Source organism: Vespa crabro, chromosome 7 (genome assembly GCF_910589235.1).
Source record: "Vespa crabro chromosome 7, iyVesCrab1.2, whole genome shotgun sequence".
NCBI classification, from domain to species: domain Eukaryota; kingdom Metazoa; phylum Arthropoda; class Insecta; order Hymenoptera; family Vespidae; genus Vespa; species Vespa crabro.
In genome coordinates, this window is record NC_060961.1 from 8,770,399 (window position 1) to 8,781,804 (window position 11,406).

General features: G+C 28.4%; 1 pseudogene; it reads right to left on the reverse strand.

Moving 5' to 3' along the window:
• Positions 1-4,043: 4,043 nt before the first annotated feature.
• LOC124425644 lies at positions 4,044-8,352 on the reverse strand (annotated as a pseudogene).
• Positions 8,353-11,406: the final 3,054 nt, after the last annotated feature.

Here is an 11,406-nt window from a genome sequence, read left to right on the forward strand (position 1 = left end):
ACAAGGAAAAATGAAAAGGACGTTCATTAATCTATCGTAAATAAATCAATATTAACGTATAACGTTATTTTTTCTTTTTTCTTTTTATTCTTCTTTTTTCGCACGAATATCTAAATATTCACCAGCTTCATTTCTTTTCGAACGACATACGGAACAATTGAACATATTTTTGTGTAGTGTAAAAAAGTTTTTCTGTTAATATCATTGCATACGCGATTGTCAACGATTCATTTGATTGAGAAATACATAGATAGGCATGAAGAAATAAAAAAAATAATAATAATAAAAAAGAAAAAAGAAAAGATGTTCCTTGTGAGATTAAAGATACTCGTTCTCGTTCTTATTTTTATACTTTTTCTCTCGAAGATGACAAAATCGTACCAACTTGATTTACAATCTTCTTACGACGACGAATACATTTCTTTGATTATCGACATTTCTAAATTACATGGAACGAAATCTATAATATTCTTATATGCTCCATCGATAGAAGGTAGGAAAATAAGTATATACACATACAAATATATATATATATCTTTTCTTTAATTTTACTATTTTCATTTATTCCTTTATTCTCAGAAATGGAAGTTGTAACTAGGATATTCAAATGGACGCGGACACTTTCTCGCGAAGGTTTTACGACTTCGATCTTGTACTTTTCAGAATTGCACAAATCATCGTCCTACGTAAAACGAATCGTACGACCGCATTACATATCTATTATATCTAATTACAAAGCGATTAATCAGTTCTCCTTAGCAACTAATAACTTCGACATGTCTTACGCTGTGTGGCTTGTGATATTCATTAACAAGGGACATGGTTTCGATTATTGTTATAATCCACCAGGTAACATATTCCATTTGAAATTCAACACGGAAATGTTGGTCCATTGCGGTACGGAAAATATTTTACGTGAATGGTATTCGATCTATAAGAATCGAACCGAGATCAATGATTTTGCAACTTGGAGTTTAGAGAAAGGAATCATTAAAGTGGTTCCGAAATCCCTTTACGACAGAAGATATAATTTGCAGGGTTTGATCATGAAGGCTGTTATAGTTCAGGTAAAATATTATTGTTCGAGATATTTTTTTTTTTTTTATTTTTTTCCTTTTTTCTACTTGAGAATAATTCACAATACATTTGGTAACACAATTACATTGGTTTTCGCATTACGCAGGATTCACCGTTCATAAATGTAAAGGACGATGACAAATTGGATGGCGTATTCGGTAAAATATTCAGAGAGCTATGTGCAACTCTCAATTTTAGTTTCGACATTGTCTCCGAAGTAGAAGAGTATGGAAGTTGGAATCCTAAAGAAAAAACTTGGTCCGGAGCAATGGGAGAATTATATGCTGGTCGTGCTGACATTTCTATTTCAGATTTTGCTATGACCAGTGCCAGATTAAACGTCGTCGACTTCACGTTTCCACTTTTGATCTCAAGAAACAGTCTATACATCCAAGAACCACGGGCATTCGCGATTGGATGGTCGTCTTATTTTCTAGTACGATAATTTCGAACCGATTATTTTCTTTTTTCATGTTTCGTATTAGAAAATGACCAAATCTCAGATAGAATGAAACAATACATTTATACAAATAAATTGTTTTCAATATTTTCAATATTATCTATAGCTGTTCGAAATATATTTATCTGTTTATCTCTTTTTTTTTCATTGAAATTTGAGGACACTAAATTTGATGAACTAAATTAAATTAAATTAAATTAAAATAACTAAAGAAGTTTCACTTTTGTGTCGTATAATATCAAGTGATAATCACAGAATCAGCTTATTTATTTCTTTTTTCTATTTATATCTTTTTTATTATCAATATATTTTGTTATTATATATTTTTATTGCGTTTTATCTTTATGAATTAAATAATAGCTACCTTTTTTTAGGCTTTCTCTCGTTCGGTTTGGATAGCCATGTTTGGAGTATTGGTTCTTGTGACGATCTTATTGATATTTGTCAAAATAAAAATTGGAACCAATCGTAACATAGGACATTTATTGTCTGATGTTATTTTAGAAATTTGGGGTATATTATGTCAACAGGGACTACCAGGTCCGATAAAACGTTTCACAATTTTTTTTTCTTTATTATTCTTTTTCGTAGTTACTTAAACAGAAAGCATATTTTCGTATTTGCTTTTCAGTCTTTCCTGAGAGATTATCTTTAAAAATACCATATATATCCATATTCTTTATGTCATTGATCTTATTGTCCGCTTATTCTGCGGCTTTTATTAGTTCTTTAACGTCCGGTATCCATATTTTACCCTTTAATTCATTAGAGGGTTTCACTGAAGACGGTACTTACCAATTAGCTGTCTCTCGTGGTACGTCTGATTATGATATATTTGCAGTGAGTATTGAACGTATTATCTACGATGTACTAATTATAAGGATATACGAAGAGAAATATTTATTTGCAGAATTCAAATGATCTGGTTTCAAAAAAAGTAATGAAGTTGATGATAAAAAAGGAAAATTTGCCAGTATCTATATTGGAAGGATTTATGAAAGTACGTTGAGATATTATAAAAAATAAATTAAAATATAGAAAAAATAAAATAACTTTCTGATGTATATATATGTGTGCGTGTATATTTTCTTTATTAATAATCGTTATTAAATTATAGATTTGCGAAAATCAAAAACTAGCTATCTACACGTATAACCGGATAAAAAAAAGCTTAAGTTTTAAAATACCATGTAAAGTGATTGCAGTTGACACAGGAATCATAGACAATTTATCTATAATTTTATCTAAACACAATCCATTTACTGGTGTCATAAATTTTCAGTAAGTACAAGTTAAATATTGTAAATTTTCATTTTATCGTTGATTAATGGCAAAGATCCAGCTTGCAGAGATTTATCAACAATGGTATGGTACAGCGTTTAAAAGATAGGACATTTCAAAAGACATTCAACGATATGCCGAACTATCTTCAGCCAGTTTCCTTAACAAGCATAATGTCTCTTATTTTCTTCATTCAAATTGGAATCATTTTGAGTATTTTTATTCTAATTATAGAAAAGTGTATATTTGCTCGTAAAAACAAGAAAAGGTTGATTGTTGGTCGTATTCCGCCTATCGAATCATTAGAATTTGATTTGAATGCGAAGAGAAGTATGAAAAATATTGTAAACTATCACGCGAATCCCTAATGTCATCGGTTAAAATATTAACGATAACGACAATGTTCGTTCGAAACGAATATTTATATTGTAATTTTCTATTGGAGCATAATAGCACGTGCATGCATTATTTATTGTGGTTTTAAATAGAAATAAAATTTCTTCATTTAAAATTAAATTGCAGACATGTGTATGATGCATTTTCTTTATTTTATCGAATACACCCATATATACATATATATGAATTCTTTCGAATTGTATCGATTTCTTCGTCATTACACGAACTAGGTACGATGTATGTATTTACGTGAAATATATTATTTTTTTAATCTTATAAACAATTTCGTATATTCCCTTAAATATGTTTTTAATCGATTTTAGTAATATTCAACAATGATAACTATAATATAATGCCTATATATATATATTTACGATTATTATTGTTAATATATACTTATTTATATATATAAATACATTTACACACACACACATATGTTTATAAATACAAGGTTCTTAAAAAGAGCATTAACCACGTTTTAAAATTTTTGACAATGCACGTGTATTTGAAAAAAGTTTCCTTTTTGTTTCTATCTCTAGCATATACATATATATACATATACACACTCAGGTACATTTCAATATATAATTTCTGCGTACGCCTATGTTTGATACAATATGTCCATACATACTTCTGCAGCATGTCAGCGTGAGCATTGTTGCATTGTAACGTACTTTAAATCATCGTTTCGTGAGAAACAACGTCACGTCGAGAATTCATTCTATTTTGGAAAAACATAATGGTCGCTCGAAACCAAGTTCAGATTTTGGACAGGATGTTCTGGTATTGTTCAATTTAAGTATTATAAAAATATTTTCGATCATTGGAGTCAGCCGAGTCGAAGCATTTTTGCGATTGAACACTGCGACTTCAGAAGAAAGGGCTGAGTCGTTTGTCTTTGTGCCTTGTAATATGCAACCTCTATACGCAGCTGCAAGTCGATGATGACCTTTTTTTTCAAGCTAACTGGAAAGGGTAAATATAACATCTCATTGTCGTCTGGATTTTCAGATTTTATCTGCATTTTGAAAACACAATAAGCGATGGCAATATTAATTAATTTAATATTTATTTTTTTAATTTATTATGATTTACGTATTTAAATTCTTAAACCATTTGTATTCCGCGAGTTAATGATTAGAACTCTGTAAGTAATATTTTTTTTCTTTTTTTTAACTGAAAGTTGATTTCTCATTTAAATTATTTTTAAAAGAAATATAATAAAAATATCATGCAATCAAAATGAATTTTTCATTACAACAGTAAAACAACAGTGCTTTATAATGCGGACCGTAATTACATCTCACAGTATCCACAAACTGATAAGGTTTATAAATAACCGTTTTTTGTCAACGTATGAGCAAATCTATAAATAAATAATCCTCGGGTAAACAAATGTTTTATACAGCTTCTTTATGTAAAGACTTATTACTTTCAAGATCAACATTTCTCAATCTTTCGGATGTCCGGCTCGGCAATCCAGCTCATTTGCTCAAATGTTTTAAAATTTTTTATTGATAAATTGATATGTATTATTTCAAAGATATGATTATTTAACGCGAGGAAATTATAGAAATCTCTTTCAAATTAATCACATTTTTCGCTTCTGCCTAAGTTATTACTTATCGTTTAATGAATACAACAGGTTGAGAAACGCTGTTTTAAACGATCCTCGTATATATTTGTTCAGACACATGACCGCAAATCAATTTGTTAAATGATTATCTTGCCTATATCGATCAGAATGTCTATTAAAATTATTTCAATGGAATTGCAATGTTGTTTACATTATGTTATATTTTACAATCCTTACGATGAACCAAACGATAACATAAACGTGTTTATGTGGATACGTAAATATACTTTTACATATACTACTTTTAAATATACATACTTTTGACATATATGCGTTATATCAACAAAGAAAAGAGAACATAAGGAAAAATGAAAAGGACGTTCGTTAATCGATCGTAAATAAATCAATACTAATATATAACATTAGTTTTCTTTTTTCGTTTTCTTCTTTTATTTTTCGCATGAATATGTAAACAACCATCGGTTTCATTCCGTTCCAAAAAAGATACGGAACAACCGAACGTACTTTTGTTTGTTGAAAAAAATGATATTGGCGTAAAATATTTGTCCGCCAATATTATTGCATCCACGGTTATCGTTGGTTCGCTCTATTGAATTAAATTTAAAAAAAATTAAATAAATAATAATAATAATAAAAAAGAAAGAAGAAAAGACAAAATGACGTTCCTTGTGCGATTAAAGATACTCGTTCTCGTTCTTATTCTTATACATTTTTCCCGAAAATGGCGAAATCTTACGAGCTTGAATTATGATGTTCTTACAACGACGAATACATTTATTTTATTATTGACATTTCCAAGTTACATTGAACAAAATCTATAATATTCTTATGCGCCCAATTGATAGAAGATCGTAAGATATGTATATACATACACAAAGATATGTATCTTTTCTCTAGTTTTACTATTTTTATTTTCCCTTTTTTCTCAGAAATGGAAGTTGCAACTACGTTATTCAAATAGAAGCATGCACTTTTTCGCCAAGGTTTCATGACTTCGACCATGTACTTTTCAGAATTGTATAAATTATCGTACTATCTAAAACGAATCGGACTACAGCATTACGTCGCAGTTATAACTAATTGCAATCTGATTAATCAGTTCTCCCTACCAACCAGAAACTTCGACATGCCTTACGCTGCGTGGCTTTTGTTATTCATTTACAAAGGATATATTACCAATTATTGTCACAGTCCAATGGACAACATATTTTATTTCAACACGAAAATGCTAGTCCGTTGTAGTGACGAAAATATTTTACGAGAGTTGTATTCGATCTATAAGAATCGAACGGAGATCAATGATTTTGTAGCTTGGAGTCTGGAGAAAGGAATTATTAATATTGCACCAGGTTCTCTTTACAATAGAAGATGCAATTTACAGGATTTAATTATGACAACTGTTATAATTAAGATAAAGTTTTTTTCGTTCTAATATATTTTTTCTTTATATATTCAATTTAAAATAAGATCGTATATGTTTAATTTTTGATTATTTCTCTTTCTTCAATGTAGGATTCATCATTCATAAACTCAAACGAGAATGGCGAATTGGACGGCATATACGATAGAAAGTTAAAAGAACTTTATGTGACTCTCTATTTTAGTTTTGATATTGTCTCGGAAGCAAAAGAGTATGGAATATGTAATTCAAAAAAAAATAATTGGTTCGAAGCAATCAAAGAATTACGAATATACTGGATAGGCTGACATTTCCTTTTTAGAATTTTCTATGATCAGTGCCTAACTGAATGTCTTTGATGTTATGTTTCCTTTTTTGCTATCACAAAACTGTCTATACATTAAAGAACCAAAGAAATTCGAGATTAAATGGTCATCTTATTTTCTGGTACGCATAATTTCTAATTTGTCATTTTTCTCTATTTCTTTGTTATACGTTCTTTTATTATATGAATTAAAACAAAACCAGAAAAAAGAAATAAAAAAATGTTATCTTTTTTTTAAGACTTTCTCTCATTCCATTTAGATTGCTATTTTGGGAGTATTAGTTTTTACAACAGTCTTACTAATTTTTCCCAAAATAATAGACGAAATCGATTGTAATATAGGATATTTATTATCGGATAATTATTTTGAAATTTAGGATATATTTGGGACTCCTATATTTAATTTAATGTTTCATGATATTCGATCAATATAGTTTTCTTTTTTTAATTATTATATTTAGAGAAAGTATTGCTTTTGGATTTTAGACTTTCCACGAAAATCATCGTTAGCACTAGGTTTACTTGTGTTCCTTATATACCTATCTCTACGAGCACCCGTCAATTTGACGGGTAAACGAAAATACTCATTTCCTTCAAAAAATTGATAGATTCAAGTTAAGTCTGAATTGAACAGTATTAGGCTTCACATTTAAATAAATTATTAATAAGTAAAAAGCCTCTTTTTTTAATTATCACGGAAATGATAACAATAATATTAACGGTATAGAGTAATTATATTTATTGAGCACATTTTTTATAAATATACTGAATTTTGTGTGTGCATTTTCCGCATACGATCTTTTTGGAATATATACAATAATTATTGCTTCTATTTTTTTTACAGTAGCCCACTTGGCAACTTTTTTGCACTTCTAACGTTGAAGGTGACAGAAATGAAGCGTCTGATCTTTGATAAATTTTCTTGTCTTTTTCATGTAATTTCTCGGCTAAACAAAATATGAACTCTTTTCCGGATATTTTCGATCCGATGCATTCTTTATATAATATTCACGCGTTTATCGCTGCCAAATCTAAAATATCAAAAAAAATTTGAAGGGGCCATCGGAAACTCCTTGCTTTCACACTATATTTGCGTGTCATCTGATCAATGACGTCCACACCAAACTTTGTATTATTATAAAAAGTAATGGTTTCTGAAACACATTTATAATTGTTTTCTATTTGTACACTTGTATGTTTGGTGCTTAGAAGAAGGACTTTTATCTTAGGTTTACTTTTATATACGATAAGCGTGCAGTTTTCTCACTTATATAAATGTGAGGAAAATAAAGTTATCTTGTCCTTTTTTTCCTTCGTTAGTTTTGACAGATCTTTTTTATTAGACCGGATGGTCCCAATCAAGATTGTTTTTTTTTGCAAGCAATTTTTACTAGCGGAATGCATGTAAAGAAATTGTCAGTTGTTATATTTCTGCCTTGTTTTAGATATGATTCAGCTAATTTTAATGTTACAAACTCGCCCAACGATTTTGAGCATCGAGTTTTATCTTTTCTCATATAAGGGAAACCATTCAAAATATATTTTATTTGGATAACTGCTAACCAAAACTTAATGCCAAATTTATAAGGTTTATTTGGCATATATTGCGTAAACCTGTATCGGGCTTTCGTTGGAAATAATTGTTCATCTATCGATATGTTTTCATATGGCTTATAACAAGCCTGGCTGTTACTTATATATCTGTTCCATATTTCGGATATCAGCGCAAATTTATCTGTTTGTAATCTTTTAGATCGTTGGTTTTTTTTGTCAAGGTGTATGAAACTCAGAATTTCTGTAAATTTATCTCTACTCATTGTGGTTGCGAAGTAAGCGGGTTCCCATTTTTTCGACCATAAATAAGAAGCTTTCAATGATCTCGCTTCATATGCGTCCCAGGTATATAGAATTCCTAGAAAACTACGTAACTCAGCAACTGTGATGTACAATGAAAAAAAAACTACAATAGAAAAAAAAACTACTACTATAGAAAAAAAAGAGAAGGAAAACTTTGTATACTCATGTAGTTTTGTTGTTAATGCCCGTTGTTATATTACAGATTCGTAAAAATCGGAAACAAGCGATGTACACGTCCAACGAAATAAAAAAGATTCTAAGTATTATAATATCATGTAATGTGGTTTCTATTGAAACAGGACGAAAAGACAGTTTATTTGTAATTTCATTTAAGCACAATCCATTCATCGTTATTATCAATTTTCAGTAAATAAGAAATAAATATTGTTAAATTTTACATTTATTGTACGTTTAAGTACAATCTCGTTCTAGCTTGCAGACATTTTTCAACAACGGAATAATGAATCGTTTAAAATATGCGATATTTAAGAAGAATTTCCAAAGTATGATGCAACACCAACCTGTTCAGATAGTCATTGATATAATGCTTATTCTTTTCATCTTAATTGGTATCATTTTAAGTACATTCATTCTAATCATAGAAAAGTTCATTTCCGTTCGTAAAAATAAAAACATGTTGATGGTATATACAATCGTATACCATCGTTTAATTCGTTAGAATTTTACGTAAAAAGAAAAAAAGTATAAAAAATATTGCAAAAGACAAGCGAAATCGCACGTATACGCGCGTGAATTACTTACGACAAGGCTAATTATCATTGTCAATGAATTTTAATATTCTGCTTTAATTTTCTGTATTAAATACAGAAACACCTGTACGCATATTTATGGTTTTGTATTATTTACCATAGTTTTAAAAAAAGTATTATTTTGCCATTTTTATATATGAGTTGTGATAGAATATTATTATTGAACAAGAAATTTTTTCAATGAATATATTTTTTTCCGATGTAGAACTATCAATTTTGCATGTACCAGCGTCGTAAATTTGTCCCCTGATAGAAATCACAATGTATCATCGCTCGAATAAACAATTATATATAGTATATATTATAAAATGAAATTATTTATAGAAATAGATATATAGATCTCGTTAAAAGTTAATTTTGCAATGGATAATTTGAGGTGAAATTAAAATCTTTTTAATTGATATTATTACGTTCTTATCGTATCAATTTATATTGGTTATAAATTAAATTCATATGAAACATATTATTTACTTGAAGGTTATTATAAAATATTTATACTTCGTTAAATATTAACTTATATATATATATATATATATATATATATATATAATCGATTAAATAATTTTCTACAATAAGTTCGCGTATGTGCATAAAAAATAATTAGATATATATGTGCGTATTCTAACGTGCGATGGTTGGAAATCATTTTTTTAAATATTTGGCCTCGTTTATATCGATTAGAGCGCCTATTTTATTATTTTAATCGAAGTGTTATGTTGTTTTTAAGATATTGCATTTTATAATCGTGATATTAACGTGTTACGTGTTTATATAATAACGAAAATACAGATGTATGTATATGGGTAATTCTTTAATAGTAGGAAATTTTCTTATGATTCTTAATGTTTTATGATTTTATTAACATTAATTTGAATTATATTTTCGATAAAAAGAAAGATAATAATAACTTTGAGCATATAGTGAGTATATAATAATATGCTGACAAAGTAATATATTTATTTCCAAAAATTATTTTCGTTATTAAGAAATGCACTGTTTTTTGACGTGTCAAAAGCCCAAGATTCAAATTAAAACGCAAAATTAGGAAAATAGTTTTAGAGTTATATGCAATTTTTAATGTATTATAACCAAACAATTTACATTACATACATACGTCGATTAATAACCGATACAATTATTTTATTTATTTTATTTAATTTTTATTAATTTTATTTTATTGATAAATTTCTCTAAAAAAAACTCTGTCCCAAGTTTTCATTCTCTCAATTCTACGAAGTTAAAATTATTTTTATTAGCTTGCCATATGCCATCTCAACGAAATATTCACTTTGGTTTGAATGAATCAGTCCGAAGTGATGATAGCGCGTGTTGTATGTTAATAAGTTTAATGACCCGCCATTTTTCTTCGATCTTGATCTCACATGATTTGATGTTGAGCCCGTGTTAATTAGGTCAATCAACTTTTCAGTACTCTTATTAGTATTAATAAGTAAATTTTGGACCACATTTGTCAAAAATATTTTTTCATCTCCTTTTTCTTTTTTTTTAATAAAAAAAATATTAGTTCTTATTTAAAAATTTAAAGTTTGTAATACTTATTTTTTAATAATTTCTAATTACATCTCAGTTCCCCAAAAACATTTTTTCAAGCAACGAAAAAATATTCACGAAATTGTAAGATATTTGATAATGTTTTTTGCAAGAATAATAACACATCTTGTTTTCTGTCGTAAGCCAATTGTAAAATATATTATTGAAAGGAATGTGAAAGAGAGCAGTATGAAATTATTCCTATTTTTATAGAATTATCAATAATACAATCAAACATCGCGGTAGAAAAAAAATAAAAAAAAGAAGAAAAGAAATATTCATCAAAATAAAATATACTAATGGATCGACGACAAGTCAATGTTAATAGGCATAAAATCATATTCTTCACACGAGTATACAACCCAGAAACATAGCGTGCATTCAGATCTGTTGCGACAATCGCAATATTCGCAATGAAAATAATTCCTCTCGACTGTTTAAAAATTTGATCTTGTGAGAGACGTATTTCGTCACAGAGTGAGATATTTCGACAAATTAATTTTAAAACGTGTAGATCTATTTAATCTCAAAAATAGTTCACCGTATATGAAAAAAAAAAAAGAAAAAGAAAAAGAAAAAGAAAAATGACTTTCGTTGGGGGATTAAAGACGCTTGTCGTTCTTTTGCTACTTCCGAAAGTTGGGAAATTGTATGAATTATTGTTTATCAGCGACGAAAGTGTTCCTTTCATCA